This window comes from Arachis ipaensis, chromosome B2, assembly GCF_059453495.1.
Source record: "Arachis ipaensis isolate K30076 ecotype BB chromosome B2, ASM5945349v1, whole genome shotgun sequence".
NCBI lineage: Eukaryota > Viridiplantae > Streptophyta > Magnoliopsida > Fabales > Fabaceae > Arachis > Arachis ipaensis.
The window spans coordinates 78,587,854-78,599,336 of NC_142437.1; the positions used below are offsets into that span (position 1 = coordinate 78,587,854).

Below are 11,483 nucleotides of genomic sequence, written 5' to 3' on the forward strand. Positions count from 1 at the left end.
TGACCTTCCTGCACTCAAAGTGGATTTTATGGAGCTACAGAACTCGAAATGGCATGCTTCCAATTGCGTTGGAAGATAGACATCCAGGGCTTTCCAGCAATATATAATAGTCTATACTTTACACAAGGATAGACGACGTAAACTGGCGTTCAACGCCAGTTCTCTGCCCAATTCTGGCGTCCAGCGCCAGAAAAGGATTAAAAGCTGGAGTTGAACGCCCAAACTGGCACAAAAACTGGCGTTCAACTCCACAAATGGCCTCTGCACGTGAATTGCTTAAATCTCAGCCCCAGCACACACCAAGTGGGGCCCAAAAGTGGATCTCTGCATCATACATCATAGTTTACTCATTTTCTGAAAACCTAGGCTACTAGTTTAGTATTTAAACAACTTTTAGAGACTTATTTTGTATCTCATGACATTTTAGATCTAAACTTTGTACTCTTTGACGGCATGAGTCTCTAAACTCCATTGTTGGGGTGAGGAGCTCTGCTGTGTCTCGATGAATTAATGCAAGTAATTCTGTTTTCCATTCAAATACGCTTGTTCCTATCTAAGATGTTCATTCGCGCTTAACTGTGATGAAGGTGATGATCCGTGACATTCATCATCTTCCTCAAACCATGAACGTATTCCTGACAACCACCTCCGTTCTATATCCGATTGAATGAGTGTCTCTTAGATTCCTTAATCAGAATCTCCGTGGTATAAGCTAGAACTGATGGCGGCATTCATGAGAATCCGGAAAGTCTAAACCTTGTCTGTGGTATTCCGAGTAGGATTCAATGATCGAATGACTGTGACGAGCTTCAAACTCGCGAGTGCTGGGCGTTAGTGACAGACGCAAAAGGATGAAGAATCCTATTCCAGTATGATCGAGAACCGACAGATGATTAGCCGTGCTGTGACAGAGCATGTGAGCATATTCTTCACTGAGAGGATGGGATGTAGCCATTGACGATGGTGATCCCCTACATACAGCTTGCCATAGAAGGACGTGCATGCATGAATTAGAAGACATAGGAAAGCAGAGATTCAGAAGACAAAGCATCTCCAAAACTCTAACATATTCTCCATTACTGCATAACAAGTAACCTTTAATTTATGCTCTCTTGGTTATTCGCAATTCAACTGATAAACATAATTGACTTCCTGACTAAGGTTTACAAGATAACCATAGATTGCTTCAAACCAACAATCTCCGTGGGATTCGACCCTTACTCACGTAAGGTATTACTTGGACGACCCAGTGCACTTGCTGGTTAGTGGTACGAGTTGTGAAAAGTGTGATTCATAATTCGTGCACCAACCAGCAAGTGCACTGGGTCATCCAAGTAATACCTGAGCGAGTCAGGGTCGATCCCACGAGGATTGTGGCTTGAAGCAAGCTTGTGGTTGTCTTGCAGGTCTTATTCAGGTATCATCAGAAGGTTGTTATGGAGTACGATGATCATGTAATAATAGGAATTATATGCTAGGAATAGTAATAATGGGAAAAGAGTTGAGAGTTGGAGTTGCTTTGTCTTTCTGAAGTAACACTGGTACCATCATCTTCTTTGCTTGTGAATGATCTTCTTCTATGGCAGGCTGTAAGTGATCAAAGCCACGCCAATGGTCTTTGATCTCCTCTGCTACAGAATGAACGCCAGGGCCCTTGGTATTCAATCCAATGGAGAATGAAGCGCATAGCAATCCATTCTCTTGGCGATCCTACTCAAAACTCCACAAACAAGGTAGAATCTTTCGGATCAGAGAACGCTGCTTCTTGAATCTATCCTATACCACGGAGACCTTAATCTCCCCGGAGATCAGCTGAACTAATGTCTCGAGAAGTCCCCAACAAAATCGTGGATTAACCATCTGAGAGATGTAAATCCATTGCTGTTGGCTCGTGCTTTCCAGCCAAGTATTCGTACGAACCCAAGTAGACGCGGGTGTTTGTTAGGCACGTTTGTCTTAATGTGATGAACAGAGCCAATTTGTCAAATCGTCCTACTCATCACGATGAAGATCGAGATATACATCTTAGAGATAGATCAGACACAGATCGAAGAATAAGAAATAGTACTTTTATTAATTCATAAGACTCGATCAGCTGGGCCCCTCCCCTCAACCTAGGAGGTTTAGAAACTCATACTGAAAATAAAATACAAAGATAAAAACATAAAAATGTGAGACCTCCCTCCAAGAGGAGGAGGGAGGTGCCCAAGGTCGAAGATGATGATAAAGATTGTCGTCCTCTAATTACATAAGTTTAATCCCTTAAATAGATGACTAGTAGGGTAAAACAGTCTATTTAGTGCTAAAATCCACTTCTGAGGCCCACTTGGTGAGTGTTTGGGCTGAGTTTTGATGAGATCTATGTGTATTGAGGTCTCTTAGGCGTGAAATGCCAGCCAGGGGTCCTTTCTGGGCCTTTGGACGTTGGGCACTGCTCTTTGGTGGTTGGAAGTCTGGAAGAGTGCAGGAAGCCGGCGTTATACGCCAGTTTTGGGCCTTCTAATCAGAAACAAAGTATGAACTATTATATATTGATAGAAAGCTCTGGAAGTCAGCTTTCCATAGCCATTTAGAACGCTTCATTTGGACTTCTGTCACTCCAGAAAAGCTCTTCCAAATGCAGGCAGGTCAGATTTGGACAGCATCTGCAGTGCTTTCTCTGTCTCTGAATCAGACTCTGCTCCAACTCCTCAATTTCAGCTAGAAAATACCTAAAATTTTTTAAACCACAAAAAATAATAGTAGAATCCAAAAATGTGATTTTAACACTAAAACCTATAAAAAATCAATAAAAACTAAACAAAAACTATTAAAAACTATATGAAAAAGATGTCAAAAAGTGTATAAAATATCCACTCATCAATCATCAATACATAATTTCCACAACTTATTACCTTAATCATCATTACAGTACTCTTCCATCTCACTCAACAAATCCGTCCTCAATACTCCAGAAACCTGAGGTTCCGTCTTCTAAATTCTTACAGAAATTCACTAAAATAATTTACTATCTTACCCTTAGTAATATTAGAACGTAATGATTAGATAGTACTCTTAAAACAACATTGAAGGAAGTTTAAAAAGATAGAAAACCCTTGAAAATAAAGAGAAATCATTTTTCAGAAAAACAGGGTCTATGCGTACGGATGCAATATGTATGCATACGCATACATACAATTTTACCCATTTCGCATACGCATACAAGAGTTTGCGTACGCATAGGTGCCAAACAGAATGGCACGCTCGCGTATGGGGTGTTCACGTATGCATGCACCTCTAGATTTTACCCCTCTCGCGTACGCATACAAATGTATGCGTACACATAGGTGCCAAATAGAATGGCACTCTCGTGTATGGGGTGTTCGCGTACGCATGCATTCCCAGACTTGGAAAATTTTGCAAAGTTGCAGATATCAATTTTAAACCCCAAACTTTAGATGTTCATAACTTCGTCAAAAAAAATCTATTTTCATCAAACTTTATATCAATTTAAAGATCTTTGAATGAAATTTAATTTAAAGCAAATTTTAACAAATTTCAAAAACTGAGGCTTAAGTTATAATCTGTCAAAGTTCACCAAAAATTGGTTTTACCAAAAATTGACAAGGTTCTCAAACTTCCAAAATTCACAACCAAAACCAAATATCCTACAACCAAAACAGTTCCAATAGACCAAATGATGTTCATACACCTTCTAAATTCATTCCTCATCCTACCAACATGAAATTTCACCACTTTCATCCAAAATTCTCACTTAAAATCCTCCAATTCTTAATTATTACACTAAATGCATCTTTTCACTATCCTCAATTTTCACTAACATCAATAAGCTTCAAAATTCATTACCAACACTCAAATTCATCATATTCAACTTCAATTTCAATAACCAACGATAACCTCAAAGTTCAACACCATAAGTCGTCAAAATCAATAATGCCATCATACATTATCATGTTCGATAAACAATTCAATCCTATCCTAAGGTCCACTAGCCTAAGTGTCTAGAAATATTACATATTACATAAAGGAAACCGAAATCATACCTTGGCCGTTACTAATATGCACCAAACACTAAACTTGAGTCCACAACAAGCCTCCAAGCATCAACCAATCCACGAATCCACTCCAACAAGCATCAACAATCAATATTCTAAGCTATACACATTAATTTGCCACAAATCAACACCTGGGGTTCCTAAATACTCAATTTCACAAGGGATAAGAGCAAGCTTACCTTACCCACAGTTGATTAGGACAAAACTCAATGGAAACCAAGTGCTAGAGTATACCTAAACACCCAAAACACAAAATTTCACTCAAAACCAAAACCTAAAATTTGAATTCCTTAGGGCTACAGAAAGGAGATGAAATTTCGAGATCTTACCTACACAAGTTAGATGAAACTAACGGTCTCGGCAAGAGCTTCACATAGCCGCTGACGACACGCGAATCGGACCATCGTAACTCAAGATATGATCAATTGAAGTGTGATGTGAATAGTAACTCTTCTCCCCTTTTCACTCTTAACTTGCAGCTGTGTTTGGTGTGTTTGAGTGTAGTGAATGAGCTGAATGCTCATTAAAAAAGGGTTTTATATGTTGGGCTTGGACCTAACTTGGGTCCGGTCCAACCCGTTAGCGTTTTTGGCCCGTTTTGCCCAATTTTGGGCCAAAATCTTTAAAATTAGTGCCCGGTTTTCAATTTTAAACGTTTTCCAAAGGTTTTCTACTATTTTTATTATTCTCGCATAGTACCGGACAGACTAAGCCGGTACTGCCGGTTAATTTACCGTTTCGCATTTTTACTCGATTTTTCGCAGAAAATTACATTTTCCAACTCAGAAAGATCTACTAAGTTCAAAAATCATATTTAAATTTTCTAATTAACATTCTAAGTTTTTGGATGCTATTTTGGGCAATTAATTTAATTCAATTAAGCGGTTTATTTGTCGCGGTTTTTACATTCTTTCCACCAAATAAGAAATTTTGCCCCAAAATTTAGTAATTACCTGAGAATAACTCAGGATAATCATTTCGCATCTCGGACTCTAACTCCCAAGTATGCTCTTCCACTCCTACTCTATTCCAAGCAACTTTGACCAACTGAACTTCCTTTCTACGCAACTTCTTTACACTAGTGTCGTCAATCCGCACCGGTGTTACTTGAAAAGTTAAGTTCTCCTTCAGCTCAACCGACTCAGGCTCTAACACATGAGCTGCATCCGGCGTGTACTTACAGAGTTGTGACACGTGGAATACGTCATGCAAGTTAGACAAGTGAGGCGGCAAGGCTACTTGATATGCCACCGGCCCGAATCGCTTCAAAATCTCAAAAGGTCCAATGAATCTCAGATTCAGCTTCTTAGTTTTAATCGCCCTTCCAATCCTAGTTGTTGAAGTAACCCTCAGACATACATGCTCACCCACTTCAAATTCCAATGGTTTCCTTCTCTGATCCGCATAGCTCTTCTGTCGGCTCTGTGCAGTTAGAATCCTAGATTGAATCTTCTTAATTTTCTCAGTAGTCTCTGCCACCAAATTAGGCCTCAATATACTTGATTCACCGGCTTCATACCAACACAGTAGAGACTGGCACTTCCGTCCATACAAAGCCCCATACGGAGCCATCCCAATGCTCGCATGAAAGTTATTGTTGTACGCAAACTCCACCAATGGCATGTAACGGTCCCAACTCCCCAGTTGATCCAAAACACATGCCCTTAGGACATCCTCCAATGTCTGAATAGTCTGTTCTGACTGTCCATCCATTTGCGGATGATACACAGTGCTGAGACACAGTCTCATATCGAAACCTTTTTGAAAAGCTTCTCAAAACCTTGATGTGAATCGGGGATCACGGTCCGACACTATGCTCGATGGCACACCGTGCAATCTCACAATCTCCTTGATGTACAACCTTGCTAATTCCTCCATAGTGTAGTTCACTCGAATAGGTAGAAAGTGAGCGAACTTAGTTAAGCGATCGACGATCACCCAAACCGCATCAAATCCTGACCTAGTCCTTGGTAAACTAGTCACAAAATCCATGGCAATTTCTTCCCACTTCCACTGAGGAATCTCAAGTGGTTGTAACATTTTCGATGGTTTTTGGTGTTCTATCTTCGTCTTCTGACACGTCAGACACTTAAACACAACTGTAGCTACATCATTTTTCATCCCAGGCCACCAGAACATCTTTTTTAGGTCATAATACATCTTCGTACTTCCTGGATGAATGAAAAACCCGATGTTATGAGCTTTCGACAACAAATCTTGTCTTAGACTTCTGACATCTGGCACACAAATCCTCCCTTTATACATCCACAATCCTTCCTCATCCTTAGTAAACTCTCCATGCCTCTTCTTACCACAATCGGTTGGAACATCTTCTGAAGTTCTTGCTCATTTTGCTTAGAGCTCTGAATCTCTGATTTAAATGTGCTTGAAATGCACAATTGGCTCAAACAAGCTTCCCCTTCAACTTCACCAAGACCCAACTTAAGTTCCACAATCTTATCTACTAACTCTTCCTCTTTGATCCTCATCCAAGCACTCGTCAAAGACTTCCGACTCAATGCATCCGCCACAACGTTTGTCTTTTTGGGGTGATAACTTAATTCAAAATCATAATCCTTTAGAAGCTCCATTGATGAGAGGATAATTTATACCCTTTTTGGCATTGTTTTTACATAGTTTTTAGTATGTTTTTATTACTTTTTATTATATTTTTATTAGTTTTTATTCAAAAATCATATTTTTGGACTTTACTATGAGTTTGTGTGTTTTTCTGTGATTTCAGGTATTTTCTGGCTGAAATTGAGGGACCTGAGCAAAAATCTGATTCAGAGGCTGAAAAAGGACTACAAATGCTGTTGGATTCTGACCTCCCTGCACTCGAAGTGGATTTTCTGGAGCTACAGAAGCCCAATTGGCGCGCCCTCAATTACGTTTAGTCCTTTGACTTTGCCATTGTACACGTTTGGAGGCTGGCCTCACGGCCATGCCTAGACCTTTCACTTATGTATTTTCTACGGTGGAGTTTCTATACCCCATAGATTAAGGTGTGAAGCTCTGCTATTGTTCAAGAATTAATACAAGTACTATTGTTTTTCTATTCAATTAACGCCTACTTCTTCTCTAAGATATTCACTCGCACTTCAACCTGATGAATGTGATGACCCGTGACACTCATCATCATTCTCACTTATGAACGCATGCCTGACAACCACTTTCGTTCTATCTGTAATAGCTTGAGTGTGTATCTCTTGGCCTCCTGGTTCACGACGCATGGTTGCCTCTCCTGACAACAAAGCATTCCATTCTGTGAGATCAGAGTCTTCGTGGTATAGGCTAGAACTATTGGCAGCATTTCTGAGATCCAGAAAGTCTAAACCTTGTCTGTGGTATTCCGAGTAGGATCTGGGAAGGGATGACTGTGACGAGCTTCAAACCTGCGAATGTGGGGCACAAGTGACAGTGTGCAAAAGGACAATGGTCCTATTTCGACACTAGCGGGAACCGACAGATGATTAGCCGTGCGGTGACAGCGCATATGGATTTGTTTTCATCCGAGAGGATCATACAACTTGCCATGGAAGGAGGTAACACATGGTTGGAAGAAGACAATAGAAAAGCAGAGGTTCAGAAGCAACAAAGCATCTCCAGACGCTTATCTGAAATTCCCACCAATGAATTACATAAGTAACTTTATCTTTATTTTATTTTCTGTTTTATTTATATTTTAATTATCAAAATCTCATAACCATTTGAATATGCCTGACTGAGATTTACAAGGATGACCATAGCTTGCTTCAAGCTGACAATCTCCGTGGGATCGACCCTTACTCACGTAAGGTATTACTTGGACGACCCCGTGCACTTGCTGGTTAGTTGTACTGAGTTGTGAAAAAGAGTTGAGATTAAGATTGTGCGTACCAAGTTTTTGGTGCCATTGTTAGAGATCACAATTTCGTGCACCAAGTTTTTGGCGCCGTTGTCGGGGATTGTTCGAGTTTAGATAACTAACAGTTCATCTTGTTGCTCATATTAGGTAATTTTATTTTAATTTTAAGCTTTTTATTTTCGAAAAATTCGAAAAAAAATAATAATATAAAAAAAAATTTTATTTTGTTCTTCAGAATTTTTAAGAATGAATTCTAGAGTTTCAGATGATGCTTTTATCATCACAGGAGCTGGTTGATTCCCATCAATTTGGCTGTTGTATGTAATGTCCTGCTGAAGCTTGGCTAGCCATGTCTAATCTTTTTAGACTGAAGCTTTAGACTAACATTTCATGATTCCTGGAAATCGTATTAAAAATTTTGAATTTCTTTATTTTCTTTTTCAAAATAATTTTCGAAAGATACAAAAAAATTTAATAAAATCATAAAAAACCAAAAATTTTGTGTTTCTTGTTTGAGTCTTGTGTAAAATTTTAAGTTTGGTGTCAATTGCATATTCTGATTTTTCTTTAAATTTTCGAAGAACACATGCATGAAATTGTTCTTCATAATCTTCAAGTTGTTCTTGATGATTTTCCTTATTTGATCTTTACATTTTCTTGTTTTGTGTCTTTTCTTGTTTTTCATATGTATTCTCGAATTATTAGTGTCTAAAGTTTAAAAATTTTTAAGTTTGGTGTCTTACATGTTTTTCTTTTCTTAAAAATTTTCAAAAATATGTTCTTGATGTTCATTTTGATCTTCAAAGTGTTCTTAGTGTTCATCTTGACATTCAAAGTGTTCTTGCATACATTTTTGTTTTGATCTTGAATTTTTATGTTTGGCATCATTTAGTTGTTTTTCTCTTTCCTCATTAATTTCAAAAATAAAAAAAATATACTTCCCTTTATTTTGCTCATAAATTTCGAAAATTTGAATTGATTTAGTCATAAAATTTTAAAATTTAATTGTTTCTTATTAGTCAAGTCAAATTTTCAATTTAAAAATTCTATCTTTTCAATTTTTTTTTTAAAAATCAAATCTTTTTCAATTTCCTTCTTAATATTTTCGAAAATTTTAAAATTTGATTTTCAAAATATTTTTCTTATTTTTATTTCATATTTTCGAAATTAATGCTAACATTTAATGTTTAGATTCAAAAAAATTTCAAGTTGTTACTTGCCTATTAAGAAAGGATCAATCTTTAAATTCTAAAATTATATCTTTTAGTTTCTTATTAGTCAAGTAATCAACTTTAATTTTCAAAAATAAAATATTTTTAATTTTCTTTTCAAATCTTTTTCAAAATAAAATTTCAATCATATATTTTTCAAAACTTAATTTCAAAATCTTTCTCTAACTTCCTATCTTTTCAAAATTGATTTTCAAATCTTTTTCAATTAACCACTTAACTTTTTGTTTGATTTTAAAAGTTTACTATTTCAATTATATCTTTTTCAAAACCACCTAACTACTTTTCTCTCTCCAATTTTCAAAAATCACCAACCACTTTTTTGAAAAATCCTTTTAATTAATTAATTTATTTAGTTTTCAAATTTTATTTTATTTCTTCCCTTAATTTTCGAATACTAACCAATAATTAAAATAAAACAAAAATATTTTCCTTTTATTTTAATTTAAAATTCGAATTCTCTCTCTCATCTCTTTCTATTTATTTATTTATTTACTAACACTTCTCTTCTTCTTATAATTCGAACCCTCTCTCCCTCTCTGTATTCGAATTCTTCATCTTCTCTCTTCTTCATTCTACTCTTCTATTCTTCTACTCACATAAAAGAATCTCTATACTGTAACATAGAGGATTCTTATTCTTTTCTGTTCTCTTCTTTTTCATATGAGCAGGAACAAGGATAAGAACATTCTTCTTGAAGCTGATCCTGAACCTGAAAGGACTCTAAAGAGGAAGCTAAGAGAAGCTAAAGCACAACACTCTGGAGAGGACCTGACAGAATTTTCGAAAAAGAAGAAGAGATGGTCGAACCCAACAACAATGATGGAGATGCAAGGAAGATGCTTGGTGACTTTATTGCACCCTCTTCTAACTTCTATGGAAGGAGCATCTCAATTCCTGCAATTGGAGCAAACAACTTTGAGCTTAAGCCTCAATTAGTTTCTCTGATGCAGCAGAATTGCAAGTTTCATGGACTTTCATTGGAAAATCCTCATCAGTTCTTAGCTGAATTCTTGTAAATATGTGACACTGTTAAGACCAATGGGGTTAATCCTGAGGTCTACAGACTTATGCTTTTTCCCTTTGCTGTAAGAGACAGAGCTAGGACATGGTTGGACTCACAGCCTAAAGATAGCCTGAACTCTTGGAAAAAGTTGGTCAATGCTTTCTTGGCCAAATTCTTTCCACCTCAAAAGTTGAGCAAGCTTAGAGTGGAAGTCCAAACTTTTAGACAGAAGGAAGGTGAATCCCTCTATGAAGCATGGGAAAGATACAAGCAATTGATCAGAAGATGTCCTTCTGACATGTTTTCAGAATGGAGCATCATATGTATATTCTATGATGGTCTGTCTAAATTGTCCAAGATGTCATTGGATCACTCTGCTGGTGGATCTCTTCATTTGAAGAAGACGCCTGCAAAAGCCCAGAAACTCATTGAAATGGTTGCAAATAACCAGTTCATGTACACTTCTGAAAGGAATCCTGTAAATAATGGGACAACTCAGAAGAAAGGAGTTCTTGAGATTGATACTATGAATGCAGTATTGGCTCAGAACAAAATATTGAATCAGCAAGTCAATATGATTTCTCAGAGTCTATCTGGAATGCAAGTTGCATCAGGAAGTACTAAAGAGGCTTACTCTGAAGAAGAAGCCTATGACCCTGAGAACCCTGGAATGGAAGAGGTGAATTACATGGGAGAATCCTATGGAAACACCTACAATCCTTCATGGAGGAATGATAAACCCATATTTTATGATATATTTTGTGCTCAATTTAAGTGATTTATTCAATCCTTCACTCACTTATTCATGTTAATTGCATGGTTTTACTTTCCCTTCCTTATTATGTGATGTATGTGAAAAACATGTTTCCTATGCTTTAAAAATAATTATTTTAATTACCCTTTTATTACCATTCGATGCCATGATTTGTGTGTTGAGTAGTTTCAGATCTTCTAAGGCAGGAATGACTTAAAGGATGGAAAGGGAACATACAAAAATGGAAGGAAAGCACAAAATGGAGTTTTTGAAGAAGCTGGCAGCGACGCGAATGCATGGACAACGTGGCCGCATGCCTAGCGCGAAAAGGCAACAACGCGAACGCGTGAATGACGTGATCGCGCGCCACGAGCAAAACGCAGATGACGCGGGCGCTTGACCGAAGCGAACGCGTGATAAGGAAAACTCCAAATGACGTGACCCCATGACCCACGCGGACGCGTGTCAGAGGCCACGCACCAGAAATTACAGAAAATGCTCCCAGCGATTTCTGAAGCCCTTTTTGGCCCAAATCTAAGTCCAGAAGGCAAAAATCAGAGGTTATGAAGTGGGAGAATGCATCCATTCAAAG

The 11,483-nt window shown here is 37.6% G+C and overlaps 1 non-coding gene across 1 annotated transcript; it reads right to left on the reverse strand.

Annotated features, from left to right (window-relative positions):
• Positions 1–10,333: 10,333 nt before the first annotated feature.
• LOC148574510 (small nucleolar RNA R71) lies at positions 10,334–10,437 on the reverse strand. The gene has a single exon (XR_015906578.1). It is a non-coding gene; the product is annotated as a small nucleolar RNA R71 (small nucleolar RNA).
• Between the last annotated feature and the right edge of the window lie 1,046 nt (positions 10,438–11,483).